General features: G+C 41.6%; 1 protein-coding gene across 12 annotated transcripts in view; it reads left to right on the top strand.

Annotated features, from left to right (window-relative positions):
• Positions 1-18,534, top strand: part of HDAC4 (histone deacetylase 4) — a 428,940-nt gene that overhangs the window by 20,631 nt on the left and 389,775 nt on the right. For 8 of the 12 annotated variants that reach the window (XM_039494525.1, XM_039494524.1, XM_039494513.1 and 5 more), the window contains exon 2: positions 8,850-8,895. The exons of the other annotated variants lie outside the window; for them this stretch is intronic. The gene's annotated coding sequence lies outside the window, so the exon portion shown is untranslated. The remainder of the gene's footprint in view (positions 1-8,849; positions 8,896-18,534) is intronic. 12 annotated transcript variants of the gene reach the window in all.

Below are 18,534 nucleotides of genomic sequence, written 5' to 3' on the forward strand. Positions count from 1 at the left end.
TTAGTTTATAATAAGGACAGAACTAAACACTCAAGATCAGGTACATTGAAAACAAAGTGGAAAAACCCTGGCACAATAGACCAAAATGGAAAACGTAGACGTTGCCTAAGAAATCATTATAGTTGAATCTCAGTAATAGTGATTAAACGTAATTGAATTCCTAGGGAGGAAAAGTGCAAAAAATATGCAGGAGGATTATTTTTGAGGAGAAAATAAGTCAAAAGGAAACTAAAATCCTTACATGAGTGATAGAGACTTTTTTTTAATAAGTATGCCATAAAACTCACAAGGCATACACACACCTACATGAACAAGGAAGCAGGAAGGCAAGAAATTGAGCTTGTGGCAGTCAGATATAGAATACAAGACTCCTGACACCAAATCCCCTGGTACAACCACTAGATCAGTGGTTCTCAATCAGGAGTACATGTGCCCCTGGGGGTAGACAGAGGTCTTCCGGGGGTACATCAACTCATATAGATATTTGCCTAGTTTTACAACAAGCTACGTAAAAAGCACTAGTGAAGTCAGTACAGACTAAAATTTCATGGAGACAATGACTTGTTTATAGGGCTCTATATATTATACACTGAAATGTAAGTACAATATTTCTATTCCAATTTTATTGTATAATTATATGGTAAAAATGATAAAATAAGCAATGTTTCAGTAATAGTGTGCTGTGACACTTTTTTTTGTATTTGACTGATTTTTTTTTTGTGGTAAGCAAGTAGTTTTTAAGTGAGGTGAAACTTGGGGTTACGCAACACAAATCAGACTCCTGAAAGGGGTATAGTAGTCAGGAAAAGTTGAGAGCCACTGCGTTAGATCGTGCTCACTCCATGTATTCAGTATTTGAAATCAAGTTCCAGTCCACTCTATACATAGGTAAGCACAAAGACAATGCTGTGTGTACATTAATGTTACATTTAACCGTCTAATTATAAAATGGCGGTAGAAGCAAAATTATTTGAGATATTTATCTGATGTACCGTATGTACTCGTTCATTTGTTTATAAGTTGACACCCTCCCCCCCCCCCAATGGATAGGTAAAAATAGCAAAAACTGAATGACTCTTTCATAAGCCAATCCTATATTTCAGGGGTTGGAAAATGTTGGCTCCCGGCCTGTAAGCCGCTGGCGGGTCGGGACGTTTTGTTTACCTGGAGTGTCTGCAGCCATGGAGCCTCTCAGCTCCTTGTGGCCGCGTTTCACCATTCCCAGCCAATGGGAGCTGCAGGAAGTGGCAGACGCTCCAGGTAAACAAAACGACAATGTATTAGATATTCAATTCAATGATTCCATAGAGCAGGGGTCAGCAACCTTTCAGAAGTGGTATGCTAAGTCTTAGTTTATTCACGGTAATTTAAGGTTTTGTGTGCCAGTAATAAATTTTACATTTACAGGGGCCGGTGGATGGAACCCCAGACAGGCAGCAGGCTGAGCGGACTGGCGGATGAGACCCCAGGCCGGCAGCAGGCTGAGCGGCTCAGCCCACTGCCGCTCTGGGGTTCCGTCCATCCAGGCCAGTAGCAGGCTGAGCGGGGCCAGGGGCGGGGACACCAGGCTGGCAGCAGTATGCCACAGTAATTGCTGACCCCCGCCATAGAGTTTAAAATCAAATTTTGGTGTAGACCTGTTTATAAACTCTTTGATGCATCACGTTTTTACCAAAAAATATTCTGCTTATGAATGAGTATATACGGTATGTGCCATAGAATCATAGGTTTCCAGGCCAGAAAGGACCACGTTAATCATCTAGTCTGACCTTCTGTATACCACAGGCCATAGAATCTTTTAGAAAAACATTCAGTTTTGATTTTAAAATTCAGAGATGGAGAATCCACCACAACCCTTGGTAAATTGTTCCAATAGTTAATTATTCTCACCATTAAAAATGTACACCTTATTTCCAGCTGAATTTGTCTAGCTTCCACTTCCTGGCATTGGATGAAGGATAGTTTTTTGCTGCTAGATTGAAGAGCCCATTATTAAATGTTTGTTCCCCATGTAGATACTAATAGACTGGGATCAAGTCACCCCTTAACCTTTCTTTAAGCAAGATACATTGAGCTCCTTGAGTCTATCACTATAAAACAAGTTCTTTAATCCTTTAATCATTCTTGTGGCTCTTTTCTGAACTGTCTCCAATTTATTCAACATCCTTCTTGAATTCTGGACCCAGGATTCCAGTAGTGGTCACGCCAATGTCAAATACAGAGTTAAAATTAACTTCTAATCCTACTCAAGATTCCCCTGCTAATGCAACCAAAGATCACACTAACACTTTTGGCCACAACATTGCACTGAGAGCTTATTTACAGCTGATTGTCCACAATGACCCCCAGATCTTTTTTTATAGTCTCTGCTTCCCAGGATAGCCCTCCATCCTGCAAATAAGTTTGTTCCTAGATGTATACATTTACATTTAGCATATGAAATGCATATTGTTTGCTTGCACTTATCTTACCAATAGATCCCGATTTTTCTGTATCAGTGACTCGTCATTATTTACCACTCCAATTTTTGTCCTCTGCAAACTTTATCAGTGACTTTTTCTTCCAGGTAAGTGATAAAAATGTTAAATAGCGTGGGGCCAAGAAACAATCCTTGCCAAGACCCCACTAGAAATACACCCATTGGATGATGATTCCCCGATTAATTACATTTTGAGACCTATTACACCTCTACCCCAATATAATGCGACCTGATTATAACATGAATTCGGGTATAACGCGGTAAGGGGTGGGGGGGGCTGCACCCTCCGGCAGATCAAAGAAAGTTCATTATAACCCGGTTTCACCTATAACACGATAAGATTTTTTTGGCTCCCGAGGACAGCGTTGTATTGGGGTACAGGTGTAGTTAGCAAGCTTTTAATCCATTTAATGTGTGTCATCTTAAATTTGATTTATTAATAAAGAGTGTAAGGAGGGTAATATAGATTATGAATCCACAAAAGGAAGAAGTGTTAGTATTTATAGCATTTCCATCTAGCAATGGATCAGTACCATGAGTAGGATTCTTTTTGTTCCTAATATTTCTTCTGGCCATATGTCCCTTTGCTTCCCTTAATTTTCTATTGCTCCTAGTTTCTATTCACTATTATCAACTTTCCTTTTCTTCCATTTGTTATATATAAAATAAATGTTTTTTATAGCTGCCTTCACTTTCCATCTAAAGCAGGATTTTTTTTTTTTTAAACTAGTATGGCCGTCTTCCTCGACTGTGGGATTTTGGCTTTTGGGGCATTTTGTATAGTGTTCTTGTATATCTCCCAACAATCATTGACATTTTTCTGATTTAAATTTTTCCTTCAAGCTGATTTGGCTCATAATTGTTTTCAGCTTTGTGAAATTGTCCCTTTTATTCCACTAAGTAATATATATCACTGGTCTGGACTTCATTCTGTTTGCATGTAATTGTGATCAAGTCACAATCACTTGTATCTAAGCTAGAATTAACTTTAGTTATGGGATCAGTTCCTCTTTATCTGTCAAGACAAGATCTGATATATAATTCCCCCGTGTTGGATGCAGTACTTTCTGAGAGCTTTTGTGTAAGCGTTTGACTGCATGGGGACTGTCATACCATCTTAATGAGAGAGAGTGTAGTACAGTTGGACGCTACTTTCAATTCTTGGATCATGTATAATACTCTCCACATCTTTCTTCATTCTAGGGAAATGAACTGGCTTAGAAAGGCTGCTAAAAGGAACCCCAGGGAACAGTGGGTCTGAGGAACCATAATTTGTGCATCTTTTTTGGCAACTCAATCAAATGTGTTTTGAAAGGGCTATTGCAGGGGGTGGCAATCTCTGGCATGCGGCTCGCCACGGTAGGCTCCGTGGCGGGCCGGGCCAGTTTGTTTACCTGCTGTGTCGGCAGGTTCGGCTGATTGCGGCTCCCACTGGCCGCGGTTCCCCGTCCCAGGCCAATGAGGGTGGCGGGAAGCAGCACGGGTGAGGGATGTGCTGGCTGCAGCTTCCCGCCACTCCCATTGGCCTGGGACGGTGAACCGCGGCCAGTGGGAGCCGCGATCGGCCGAACCTGCCGACACGGCAGGTAAATAAACTGTCCCGGCCCGCCGGGGTGCTTACCCTGGCGAGCCACGTGCCAGAGGTTGCCGACCCCTGGGCTATTGGATTTGGGTGCACTGACCCTGGTCAGGAAGGACAACCTCAGAAGGGCTAATTCAGCATAGCTCTGGAACAGAAAAATCTAGTGCCTGCATTCTTCAGAGCAGTGAGTGATTTTAAAATTAAGGGGGTCTCTAAAGAGGAGTGAGTTGAGGCTATACACACACTTCTCAAAAGTGACTGATTTATTTACATTCTTTGAGTGATGAGGTCCCCCCTCATGAAGATCAGTTCTAAGTTTTTAGTGCATATTAGATAAACTCCCTACATAATTCTACTGGTTTTTCCCCCCCTTTTTGTTACTATAAGTACCAAAGTTGCTGAGTAATGGGTAATTTTTAAAGTCTGCACTTCCAAACTCTTTCAAGAGCCTGGGATTTTAAAGTATATTAAAGACTGATGGGGCTTGCATTCCCAGTATTGCAACATAAGGTGTTATTTCTCTGTTCCAGACTGTAAATATTTATCTCTGCTCAAAGTAGAGCAGCTACTACTGAGGACCGATCTGGCATACTTAGAGGTTTTCCTTAAGGAATTTGTTTCCTTTTATTTACAGTGTTATCGTATATTTAAATTCCAGTGCCCTCATGTACAGCACGGAGGCTTGTTCTTAATACTGGCAAAGAAAACCCAGATTCTGAAACACTCTCTAAATACAGATAACTGTAATTTTCTGAGCATATGCTGTGACCAGTGTGTGGGTGTGAAATTCCAGCAAATCAAGGAAATGATGCCAATGTTTTAATGTGGATGCAAGAGAACCATTGATGGAGAAGCAGTGATTGCAGGCCATGTCAGTTGGGGAGCTCTACAGCAGTTATTGCAGGGCAAACCCAGAGTGGGGGAGATTGTAAGAGATAATACAGGAATAACTTAAATCCTCCTGAGTCAAGAATCAGGTACCTATTTGCCTTTCCTCTTTTTTTTTTTTTTTTTTTTTTTTGCCTGAGGGGTCTTCTCCTTGCAGGGTGTGGGGCAGCATTTCAGAATAGCCCTTTGTTATAGTAGCCCTCTTTTCAGAGCTTATCAGTGCTGTTTAACTGAACCAGTAATTGAAAAATCAATTATTAAAATTAGTTTTTGTCATGTTAGTTGAGTCTCTATGGAGAGATCTGGAAACATATATTTTTCTCTACACAGCACTTTTGGAATCCTCACTTCCACTTAAGGCTTATTTCTAAAGAAACACAAATTGCCTTAAATCTTTGTAGCAGTTTACCTTTTGCAGTAACATGAAGGGCATTTAAAAATCTTGTCTGGGAAATGGGAGACTTCAGCCTGGCTACAGTTCTTTTGTCTTCACAATTTGTATATGAATGTTATTGTTTATGAAGCATGCCAGACTGAAGTCCCCTAGATGCAAAACAAGCGCACAGTAGTCAGCAGTGCTGCAAGCTTCAACACTTTCCACTGCTGTAGGGCCTCAGCTCTTATCTATTGAGATTACTCTTGGGGTGAGAGGATAGTTAATTTTCCATGCACATTCAATCCTTGGCCCCTCTGCCCATCAAGTGTGCCAGTTGTGCTGGTGGTTTTAGTGATGTGCATGCATGCTTGTCCACTAGGGAATGGACTAATCCAGTTAATTGAGTGAATAGAAATCAGGTAGCAAGTACTTCAGGTCATATCTGATCTAGTTTCCATTCAAGCCATTGTTTTCAGAGCCATCCTGTATGTGCCAGCACAAGATGGCTCAAATCTTGTATCCAAAAGGAATTCTAGAACTTGTCCTTCGGTTCAAAGGTGCTATATAAGTAAAACGAAGTACAATATCCTCAATTTCCTTGGGTCTTTAGTATTCTTGTATACTATTTTTGTATTCTTCATTAGGTGTTTACACTCCCCCTCCCCCAAAAAAAGAAAGAAAAAAAAAAGAAAAACCCAAGGACAGACATCCTTTTGAAGGTGGCTTTTGGGTATATATTGCCTTCTCTGAAAGACTAAATAAATAATAAAACGAGCCATTTAAATTGTAATTCTAATCTTACAAACGTCTTCCATTTGTGGGACATAGAATTTCTTGCAATGATATCAGTGTTCTTTAGCAAAAAAGCATTTTCCTCAGTCATCGTGGAAACACCTTTTTTGTACATTGTATAGTTCATCTTTTGGCACCGTCATTGATGACTTCAAGTCTGTATAGATCGCTTTATAATTTTAATATCCCCAAAGCAATTAATTTAAGTTATTGCTCTTGCTCTTCCTCTGTTTTGAAACCAGAGGATGGTCTCTGGGGAAAAACCTCTGTCTGACCTCCTCACTTCTTAATGGCTGAATAGTTGTCAAGGAAGAATAAGAAATTACCAGTACTGAACTTTCATTGGTCGCCACTCCTCTGCTTTATTTGTACATGACTGCAAGAAATTATTCAGCAGACGTTTTTCTGATCAACATTTCTTGGGAGCATTTGTTGTGGTAGTGAGCACACCATAGCAGTGCAGTCCCCTTTAACTATACAAAGGAAGGAAAAGTCTGTGACAGCTTTTTAAAAATGCTTCAAACTCAAAAATGAGTGAATTTTCCTTCCCCCCGCCCCCCCCCAAGTGGAATTTCCATTTGTTATGGTGGGAGTCACCAGATGGTGCTGTTACATATCATTTTTACAAGTTCTCTCTCAATGTGCAAGCAGTGGACAGACTTTGGGAGAAAGTGTCATATTGTTAATTTTGTGACACAGGTTATTTGGGAGAAGCTGTTTGCCATAACTTTTCTAACCAGGCATTGGTGTTTTGGAGTGAGATTTTTGCAAAAGGGATTTGCTTGTGTGCTGTCTGATCGTATTTATTCAGGAACTGGTGTACATAGTGAAAATAAATTTTCACTAAGAAAATACCCAAAGTCCAGATTGCTGACTTCTCATCCAGTGGGGAACCAACCTGTAAGGCTCAAACATCTGCTACTACTTTGCAGAGTGGTGATACTACTTCTCTGTATATATGATTCTAGTGATACACTAGTCCAAGATCTTACTTGGACTTCTTCTTACTTGGAAGTATTGCCATATTAAAAATATGTAACTGCTAATGTTCCGGGAGCTGCACTAATAAGATGGTGAAAAATGGAGAGGGTGCTAATATCTTCCAGTTCTTCCTCTGTAGCATCCTAGTAGTTCTGTTTTGGACGTTGCTTACATCAAAATTGAAAACGTGTGCGCACACATTCCCTGTGCAGTTGAAAGTGCATTTTCATTTTAATGCTGAAAGTCTAATATTTAAGGGGATGTAATCTTAATAATTACCAGGGTGCATATTGTACCTTCTTGTGAACTCAAATACTGTTTATGCACTTGGTCACAATAGCCAATACTGAGATAGGTTAGCTCATGAGATGTAACAACTGAGCACTTAATAGTGCTTCAGTTTTGGCAGGTGTATTTTCATACTATCACATTGTGCTCTTATAATATTTGAATACAGATGTTTTTGTTGCACTGTGCTCATCTGTTTTACTGATGGGGAATATTGTGTAGTACTGGTAAATGGTAAATTGGAGCAATAAAAACTTCATACCATTTTAAAGTGTGATTCATAAATACTTGACTGTATTTTGAATTGAGGCAATCTTTTGAGAGTAGAGAACTACTTGCTCAGGAGTGAGAAGTAAATGTGATGCTTCACTTTGACCAAGATGGATTTAGTTCCACACTGCAGTTTGATAACTTGCTTACGTGCCATAATAATTTTTAAACCGCTAAAATATACTAGCTTCTTGTGGGGTAGAGAGAGATGACCTATGTTTTCACTCGCTGTTATGCACACATACTAATTATACTACCTCTGCCCCTTTTCATTTCTGTCCCTCATCTCCATTTCATAACAGAAAAGTCTTCATTTTTTTAGAATCAACATCTTTTTAGCCTGAGCATACTTTGAATGCAGATGTGTTTAGAGAGAGAGAGAGAAGCATATTTGTGTTGTGGTTACTGCATAATAAGGATATTGCTAAAGTGTAAATTTCATTTTAAGAATATACTGAGATGAACTCCCAAGGAGTCATTTGTCTTCTGTGCTGTAGCATAACTAGCGATACATTTTCATTGTGGCGTTATAGAAAGGCATCCTAGTGTAAGCAATAGTTGTTAATCTCAATTTCTAGGCTATGTTCTCTTCATCATAATGTTACATATTAATCATATTGTGTTCATGGTGACAGCAATAAGTTTCCAGATTATCATAAAAACCAAGATTTTGTAAGTACTTTGTATCCCTATCCACCCCCTTTCTTCAGAGTAAAACAGAAAGTGTTTCATAAAGCAAAGGGTTTTCTGTTTTGCCGCTTCCTGGAAACTCTAACATTAGATTTAGTAACTAATGGCTGTGGAACATGAAATCCAAGCTGTTCCTTCTGGCTTATCACCCGAAAAGATTACCTCCTTTGGGTCTTCATGCTAATCTGGAACATACAAAGGTGTCTGCAAATAATGCAGCAAAAGAATATACGAAGAGAACACTAATGTATGACTTTATAGATATTTTGGTATACTGCAACAGGTAGCAGTGAAAAACTTAAACTGCTGTGACACTCTACTTCTAGCCTCCAGGAAGGAAAATTCAGTTTAAGAAGTGTCAGTATGTACACAGTTAACTAGTATGAAAATCTATAAATGTAGCTATGTACAACTTAATGTACAACTCCTTGATGGGGGTGGGGTGGATCAGGGAAATTTATTTAACTCGCATGTCTAAGCTAGAGCTTTAATCCTCCTTGTAGGTGGTGATTGAAGTTTGTCAGATGTTGGGTGATAAGTGAATTAAAGGTAAGCAATGTCTTAAAATCTAGTCAATTAAGAAAAGGTAAAAATAGCTTCAGGTAATATATCTTTCCTCGAATTTTGCTCCCAGTTTTTGTGGTTTTACAATCCAATTGTCTATTTTTTTTTTTAAATTTCCTATCCCAGATCCTGAGTGAAAGACCCACATAAACAGGGGAAACTGCCTATACAAAGTGCAGTCAAAAGCACAGAGTAAACAGAGAAATATTTTCTATACTTAGAGTTAAATAGTAATCTTGGTGTTACTTGTAATACCTCCGATGTAAAACTGTTCAGAGTTTGATGGTATCCCTTTTAAAAGTGACCTGCAAAGGCGTCTTAAAAAAACCAAAAGAAAACGTGTGCACTTTTTTGTTTGATAGGTAAATAGGCAGGGCCTAAATGGGTGTTTGAGGTGTGCTGTTTGCTGGTATTTCTAATGGTTAATAGTGTAAATTCTGCTCTTCCCAGACTTTTTTTGCTAGGCTGTTCGGTGTGTAATGTGAGCTCTTGCACCTTAACTGAAGGAGTGGCAGTGTTGAATCTTTAACAGTCATCCTTTTTCCAAAATGTTAATTAGGCATTGAAATAAAATAAGTGGTGATAACAGTTTAATATTCAGATCAAAATCCCTGGCCTTCCTATTGCTTGGCTTTAGCTCTCTATTGCTGAGATGTCATGAATAGGATCCCTACCAAATTCATGGTCCATCTTGGTCAATTTCATGGTCCTAGGATTTAAAAAAAAAGTAAATTTCATTACTTTAGATATTTAAATCTGAATTTTTACCATGTTGTAACTGTAGGGGTCCTGATCCAAAAGGGGCTGGGAGTGTGTGTGTGTGTGTGGGTCCGGGGGGGGGGGGGGGATTTGCAGTATTGCCACCCTTGCTTCTGTGCTGCCTTCAGAGCTGGGTGGCCGGAGAGAAGCAGCTGCTGGCCGGGCGACCAGCTCTTAAGGCAGCACCGCCACCAGCAGCAGTGCAGAAGAAAGAATGACATGGTATGGTATTGCCACCCTTACTTCTGTGCTGCTGCTGGGGTGCTGCCATCAGAACTGGATGCTTGGCCAGCAGCTGCCACTCTCCAGCTACCCAGGTCCGAAGGCAATGCAGAAGTAAGGGTGGCAATACCGCAACCTCCCTACAAAAACATTACGACACTTCCCCCCCCCCCCCATTACCCTCTTTTGGGTCAGGGCTCTCAATTTGGAAAACTCTGGTCTCCCTCATGAAATCTGTACAGTATAGGGTAAAAGTACACAAGACCAGATTTCATGCAGGAGACCAGATTTCATGGTCTGTGACGCATTTTTCATGGCCAAGAATTTGGTAGTCATGAATTCACTAATTTTTAGCCTGGAAGACACTTTCATAGCTAGGTAGAATTTGAATTTTTTAAGTTGTTTTACATTAGAAATTGAAGCTTTCCCTCTTAAGGAAGCAAAGGACACAAGCCAACTTCCCTCACCCCTCCCCTTAGCAGGTTACCTTTTAATATTCTTGGTTCAGTTTCTAGTGGACACGTGGATCTGTCCACTTGTCTACTTAATTTTTTTTCTGTGATGAGTGTGGTATATTACAATTAGCAGCCTCAGCAGGCAGGCCAGGAATTGAATTGTATAGAGACAGAGCTATCCTTCATCCCTAGAGTTGGTCTCTGTAGGTGCTGCTTGAGGCACATTAGTACTGTGGTATGGGAATCTTACATTGTCTTGGTTCAGGTTCAGTAAAGCCATGGATTTGCAAAAACGATGCTCCAGATAATCCCCATGAAAAATCAGCTAGAAAGGGAGTAGGTTTATGTAAGAATAAAGCTGAAATAACACTATACATATTGTAGAAAATCCCAGTCTAAGCAGTATTGAAACTTCAGGCTTAATCAGTGCGAACTGGCTTTTTAAATTCCCATTTCATTAGCTTTAACTTTGCCCATGTGACTTACATACTTCAGCTTTCCCATTTTGATGTTGACATGCAACTGCGTCAGACATTTTTCATGCACTGCTGTTGAGTGGAGTTGTAGTACTATATTGATTTTTTGCTGTGAAAGGAAAGCTGTAGTTTTGTTCAGTGCTGCATTCTGTAAATGGATGACATACTTCCTGTTGACAAGTTAAACAGACTTAATCAAGATTTTTTTTTTGAGTTTTGTTAGTGACTCCCTTATTGTAAAACCTGTCTTTACAAAAGGAAGTCCAAACATAATTATAATTATAATTGTGTATCGGCATTTCTCTGTTCTAGAGGCTGTCGGAGAATAAAAACAACATAAGCAAAATGGGGATAACTGTTATGGTGATACCCAAAAGCTACAATCCATTGCGCTAGGTCCTGTGTAGACACTGTCCCTACCCCAAGACCCTTGTCGAATTATCATTTATCATTGGTGTTTGGGTTAGCAAACATAAGAGGCAGTGCGAGGGTTACAAATGGTAGCTAGGAGGGAGGATGAGTGTCCCATTAAGAAGATTATGTGGGGAAGTGTGTACAACTTAACGTTTGCAATAGTTGAGACTTTTTTAAAATATGGTTTGGTAGAGAATCTTTCCAATCCCTTTATGTGCCTTTAACATTTACCCTCTGCCCCTGCAGAGGGTGATCCTGGGCGTGGTACCTGCTCTTAGATAAATATAGGTTTTCCATTTTCTATATAGATTGTCAATTACTCTTCTATTTAGCATTAAATTATATTTTGTAAAAATACACATTAGCCCCCAGCTCCTTCAAGACAGTGGTGTCCCCTGGGGGATGCCTGCACATTGAGTGATTGGGTCATGGGGTACCAAGTGTGCTCTACCCCCTCTGCTTCTGTCCATGGCAATAGGTGTGGGTGCCTGGAGATGCAAGAGGGCCAAAAAGGAATCAATCTATGGAGCATATTTTCCTTTGTTACACTGGTAAAGTGCTCTGGAGGTGTCAGAGGTCTTTCCCACACCCAAGTCAATTTTCCAATCCATGGAACAGCTTGGAGTCCAGCACTGTTGACAAGAGGGCATCTGGGGCTGTTATGGGTCAGCTCTTGGGTGTTTTTAACTCTTCCCAGATATTGTGAAATGTATTTGCAGTGCCTCCTGATTTGTTGCTTGGTGAAAACTATGGTGTTTCTAAACTTGAGGCCTCATGCCTAGCTATCTTTGGTCTGGTCTACTATAGGAATTTACTATATAGCTACATCTCTCAAGGGTGCGAAAAATCTAACCCCTTGTGAGATGCAGCTATACCACCAACCTAACCCCTGGTGTAGACCAGCTCTAGGTCGATGGAAGAAGTCTTCTGTTGACCTAAATACCTTCTTGGGGAGATGGATTATGTACTCTGATGAGAGAAGTCCTTCCATTGGCATAGGTAGTGTGTACACTGAAGTACTACTGCAGTTTCACTGCTGTGGTCAGCTGCACCCCTTTAGCGTTTTAAGTGTAGACAAGCCCTCAGCCTGCCTTTTTAGCTCTGCACTTTTTCTGTGTTGTGCCTCTTTTCCTTCCTCCCTCTGTCTCCTTCTATCTCACCCCCCTCCCCTGCAGCACAGGATTTCTGAGGCCAGTTCCAGGACATTCACAATAGAATTTGGAATTCGTTCTGTGAGGTCTGCCAGAGATCAGTGGCATCTAGGATATGTTTTAATTTGGTTTTTGATTTGGAGTCAGTTGCTGGGATTTCAGCTATTGTCAGGGTGTGGGGTAATAGGGAGTGGTCGGATTTGGCCACATGTTATCATTTTAGAGCTCTGTAACCACCCGAAGAAGTGGGTATTCACCCACGAAAGCTCATGCTGCAAAACTTCTGTTAGTCTATAAGGTGCCACAGGATTCTTTGCTGCTTCTACAGAACCAGACTAACACGGCTACCCCTCTGATACTTGACACCCAGATATTGTAACTAGGGGCGGTGTAGTGGCCTAGAATGCTTGGGATTTCACAAAATTAGTTTTAGCTTTTCCTTCAGGCACCAGTCAGATTTTTAGTAACTGAGGTAGCTTCTGACACTTACATGACCATCAACAGGATATAGGAGGTTACCCCCCTTGTACCCTCTTATGGCTCTATTAGACTTCTGGATTCTGATCAATAGTTGTGGCTGTTGCCTTCATTTTGGTCAAAGGCTTCTGGATCATCACTTTACTGCAGGCAGTGTTTATGTTCCGGAAGTCAACACATTAACTTTACAAAGCTAATTAAATACACTTTTCTCAAATATAGAAACAATAATAAAAACATTTTTGACCTTGGTGTCTTGGCTTCCTTGAATGAGAATGACTTATGCTGTACTCTGACTTGATTCTCTTCATCCATATAAACATATATGCAGATCTTTCTGTAAGGCTTTAGCAAGAATCTTGTAACGCTTGTGCTGTAACAAAATATACAACTTTTGAATTGTTAAGAAGTTGTATAAGACTTTTTTTCAAAATAAGTGAAAATGCATTATGTTTACTTACAGATGGAAGACTAGAACCTACATACAGGAAACATAAAATGCATATTTTTTTGTCTTTGCCAGAAAACTGATATGAGCAAAATGCCTATAATAAACAAACACTTAGTCCACAAATAATCCAGGGTAGCCAGACTAATGAAGGATGTCCTGCACATACAAAGGCCTTTATTAGGCTTAAACATGCATTAATGCCCCCCCCCCCCTTTCACAAATAAATATGAGGATCCAAATTCCTGGCAACTTTTTTTCTCTTTAGGAACTGTTTTTCAAGCCCAAATCTCTCCAGTTAAGAGACAGCGGAACCATTAATATTTTTCCATTAGGCATAATTTAAACCTTTCCCATGTTATTGTATTTACCAGTCTTTTGTCTACCCAAGACTTTCAGTATTCTCCATTGTAGCTACCACTGGTGCAGCTCTGCTCATGGTGGGAGTTCTAGTTGCAGACAAGACACAAGCTAGTGCTGGTGGTTTAGCCACTGTTGTCCAGATCTGCTAAGACAGTTAAAATGCTGACAGCTTGTCTCCCCTAGTGGGTGGTTGTTTTTTCCCCATAGCTGCTACTGCTGGTGGAGCTGCATTGGTGGGTGTTTTCCCCTAGTGGTGTGGAGGATGAGGCTAGGATGTGGAAAAGCAGTGAGTGCTTATACTTCAATTCAAATGATGTCTTGAAAGTTTAGAAATCTTCCATGAAAGGTTAAATTGCTTAGTCAGGACTTGAGGAACTTACCCAAAGCCTGTTAACCAAGAACTAAGCCTAACATACATAGGTGCTCCAGATCATGCCTTTTTCTGCCTGGTCATCTGCTGGTTGTGTCCTTTGCTGCTTGGTCATGAAGACCATGGCTGAACTTTGACCGCCCAGTTAATGTTGCCCCACCACTAAACCCATGGAAACAATGAATGCTGCCTGCTTCCCAAATATAAAAAAATGATGTATGGGGTGGATTCTCTGTCCCCCCAGCTCAGTGCACACTGGGGTTTACAGGAATCATCCTGCCTATTATGGGAAAGGAGAAGAGAGGGCAATGTGTTGAAGGGTGTTTCTCATCAGGTAAGAGAAGCCTTGTCTGAGTTGAGGGGGAAATCTTGCGCTATACCTAACACATGTTGTCTGTTTTTAGCCACTGCTGTTAGTCTGTCACTTTCAGGAATAATAATTACCTAAATTGTAGTTTAGAACCTCAGAAAATGTGCTCCCATGCTGCCTGTGTGACAGATGTCACTTCTCAGCACTATTTGACCACCAGCAGGTGGCTGAAATAGGTATTTAATTAAAACAGGTCACTTCTAAATGATTCCATAAAGCAAATGCAGCTGCTTTTTGAGCCCCATAGTTTCTCTCTCTTTCAGGGTGAATGACAGAGGCCAAGAATGTAAAAACATAAGAATGGCCATACTGGGTCAGACCAAAGGTCCATCTATCCCAGTATCCTGTCTTCCAACAGTAGCCAATGCCAGGTGCCCCAGAGGGAATGAACAGGTAATCATCCCTCCTCATCCTGCCTAATAGCAATTGATGGATCTATCCTCCAGGAATTTATCTAGTGGGTTTTTTTGTTTTTTTTTTGAACCCTGTTATAGTCTTGGCCTTCACAACATCCTCTGGCAAAGCGTTTCACAGGCTGACTGTATGTTGTGTGATGAAATATTTCCTTTTGTTTGTTTTTAAACCTGCTGCCTATTAATTTCATTTGGTGCCCCCTAGTTCTTGTGGTATGAGTAGGAGTAAATAACACTTCCTTATTTAATTTCTCCACACAAAAGTACATGGATTGGAATAGATGTGCAATGAAAATTATTATATGCACACGTGCTTAGCAATGTGCATATTGATGTTCATGTGCTGCCTGAAGCCAGCAGTGCAACATAGTGATCTTAAAAAGAAAACTAGATCCTGTTGGATACCAGGATTTTATCTACAGTAGAACCTCAAAGATATCAACACCAGAGTTAGGGACTTACTGGTCAACCGGACACCATGTGGAACCGGAAGTAAGCAATCAGGCAGCAGGGAGACAAAAAAACAACCCCCCCCTCACCTCACTCCCCCCAGCAATTACTGTATTGTCTCAGGAATTTGCCTGGGGCTAAGGGCTTCAGCCAAGGGGGGAAGTTGGGGCTGCAGCTGCAGGATGGGGGTGCATCAGGGCTCTGGGGTGGGGTGTGTATGGCTTAGGGTTTCTGACCCACTGGCCTTTAGACTGGGGGGAAGCACTGGGGCTCCTGGCTCCGTTCCCAATTTCAGACCCACGGAGGGTGCCGGGACTTGGAGCTTTAGCCTTGTGGCTCTGTTCCTGGCTTTAGCCCCCTGGCGGGTGCCAGGGCTCAGGGCTTCATCTACAAGAGGAGTGCTGGTTTCCTGAGCCCTGGCACAACCCCCTCCCCTGGCTGAAACCAGGAGCAGAGCTATGGGGAGCCCCGATGCCACCTGTGGGGCAGAAACCAGGAATGGAGCTGCGGGGCTGAAGCCCTGAGCCCAGCAACACCACAAGGCTAAAACTGGGAGCAGAGCCACAGGGCTGAAACCCTGGCACCCTGCCGGAGCCCTGGCACCCTGAGGCTCAGAAGTTCTGATTTTTTCCCCCCCCTACCCGGAGCCCTAATCCCCCTCCCCCACAGCTGCAACCCCGACCCTCCCCCCTCCTCCCCATGGCTGAAGTCCATAATGTCTTGTTTAGAGTTATGGAATATTTCAGTTACAAGCAACCTCCATTCCGAAGGTGCATCTAACTCCGAGGTTTTGCTGTAGTGACATGCAGATTTTTAGCGTAGGGAATAGCGTGCATTCAGTATTAGAGATACCAAAGAAACGGATTGTGTTTTTAAAAAACTTGTTGGCAGAGTGCTAACCTAAAGTAGAATTGTGTCCTTAGAAATCAGTACTGATTTCTAAGTTACTGAGGTAGGTAGCAATGATTGATGACACATATATAATATACTCAGCTACTTTGTTTTTATGTCAGTGGACCAGATGGGTCAGGCACAGCTAGTGACCAAATAATGTTTGAACAGTTCATCAAAAAGAACAAAAAGTTCAGACGTGTGCTGTAAAAGCTGAAGTGTATAAATAGGAAAGGTAGCTGCTGTGTTCTTGGTGCACACACAATATCTTCTCTTATATTGCCTTCCTCTATGTGGCCTTTTTCCCACTTGTAGGCTTCAGTATGAATAATGGCTGTGTGAAAAGCATAGCTAGTTTTGGTAAAGCATCAAGGAATATCCATTTCCATTAATCCAGTCCAGATTATAACCATTAATTGGTGCCTAGGTAGCACAGTACAGTAACTCCTCACTTAAAGTCATCCCAGTTAACGTTGTTTCGTTATGTTGCTGAGCAACTAGGGAACATGCTCATTTAAAGTTGTGCAATGCTCCACTCTTATGTTGTTTGGCTGCCTGATTTCTCCACAGCTGGCAGCCTCCCTATGGAGCTGGCAGGCCCCCCCCCCAGTGCCTCCCGCCCACTGGCAGACCCATGGATCAGTGCTTTCCTCCTCCTCCTCCCCCTGCCTCCGGTAACCAGCTGGCTTGCAGCATTTAGGAGGTGGGGGGGGAGGAGGAGCAAGGACTTGGCGCGCAGGATCCCCCTCCCTCCCTTCCCTGTCACCGCAAGCCAGCTGATTGCCCTGGGCAGGAGGCGGGGGGAGTGAGGACTCCTCCCCTGCCTCTTGCCTACAGCAGTCAGCTGGCTTGCAGCGTTCAGAAGAGGGGGGAGGAGCACAGATGCAATATGTGAAGTAAAGGGGGAGGAGGTCAGGGGGGGAGAAGAGGTGGGTCAAAGGTGGGTGCTTGGGGGAAGGGTTGGAGTGGATGGGCTGAGGGTTGAGTTTCCTGCCCCCAGCAAAGTTAGTTCCTGTGCTTGCAAGAACAGCAAGAGGAGCAGCCGGACAGTCCATCCACTTTCACACTTTGACTCCACCACCTCAACCAAGCTTCATACTCAGCAGTGATGACTGTAGTATTAAATTTCTTTAAAATTGTTTAAAACTTATACCTGTATTAAATTGCTTGTTTAAAGTTGTTTAAAATGTATATAATGCCTTTTGTCTGGAAAAAACAAAATTCCCTGGAACCTCCCCCCCACATTAATTCTTATGGGGAAATTGGATTCGCTTAACATCGTTTCACTTAAAGTCACTTTTTTCAGGAACATAACTACAAGGTTAAGTGAGGAGTTACTGTAGTCAAAAGTGAAAAGCTGCCTGGAGACTTGAGTTCTAATGTGACTCATTTCTGGAAAGCATATGAAATGTCTCTCAACATAGTATCTAGTGAATGTTCTCCATGCTATGGACATGAGCAGCTGAGTAATGCTTTATGCAGATTGGAGGGTATGTGCACATTTGCAAAAAAAAAAAAACTTATGCTCCTGTGATCATGGCCCTTCTGGTTTCTGAACCAGGCCTATGGGGTGCTCCAAATTATGCTATCTTCCAACGTCTGTTTTGCAACTGGTAATTGTTGTGGTGCTAGTATGCTTCAGCTACATCAAGCTTCCCTAGTTGCATTTTCCCTACACCTCTCCCAGCACAGGAGAGGCTTCTGTAGCTGACTTAGTGTGCTTTAAAGCTCTGAGTATGGCAGAAGTCACCCCAGTGCAGCTGAGAACTGGGGCTGCAATGCTTAGTACTATGGTATAAGTGCATGTGCAGTGCTGCATATTCATCCACTATATGAATACTGAAGCTTCAGTGACTTGTATGTTTTTCAATATAACCTACTTTGGTATGGGTTATTGATGCTCAAAACTAAGTGGTTCAGGCACTCATACACTATGTAATACTTACACTTTTGAGGTTTGATGCTCATTCTCTTGATGGAATTGTTGTAGTGGTTTTTATCCTACTGGAATATTCCATCATTCTTACCCACCAATCAACTTTTTTTTTCTAGCACTGAGAGCATTGCAAACCAAACTTTTAGAAAAATAAAAGGATATCCAAACTTTTTGAAATTTATAACCAGGAGTAGCTGACCAGGACATAAGATGCTCAAATTAACACAGAATTCAGTAGAGTTGGTTAGGATGCTACCTATAGAGAAACATGAGTAAAGAAATTATGAAAGAGAGGCGGACACCAGACATCTCTTCCAGGTTCTTCGCTTGTAAGTAAGCCATGCTTGTAGTCTTCAGATTCCAGCACTTCTTCCTCACCCCCACCCCCCCCGGCCTTCCTTCTGCTCTTGTATTTGGGAGAAAGGAAAA

Source organism: Mauremys reevesii, linkage group 11, assembly GCF_016161935.1.
Source record: "Mauremys reevesii isolate NIE-2019 linkage group 11, ASM1616193v1, whole genome shotgun sequence".
NCBI lineage: Eukaryota > Metazoa > Chordata > Testudines > Geoemydidae > Mauremys > Mauremys reevesii.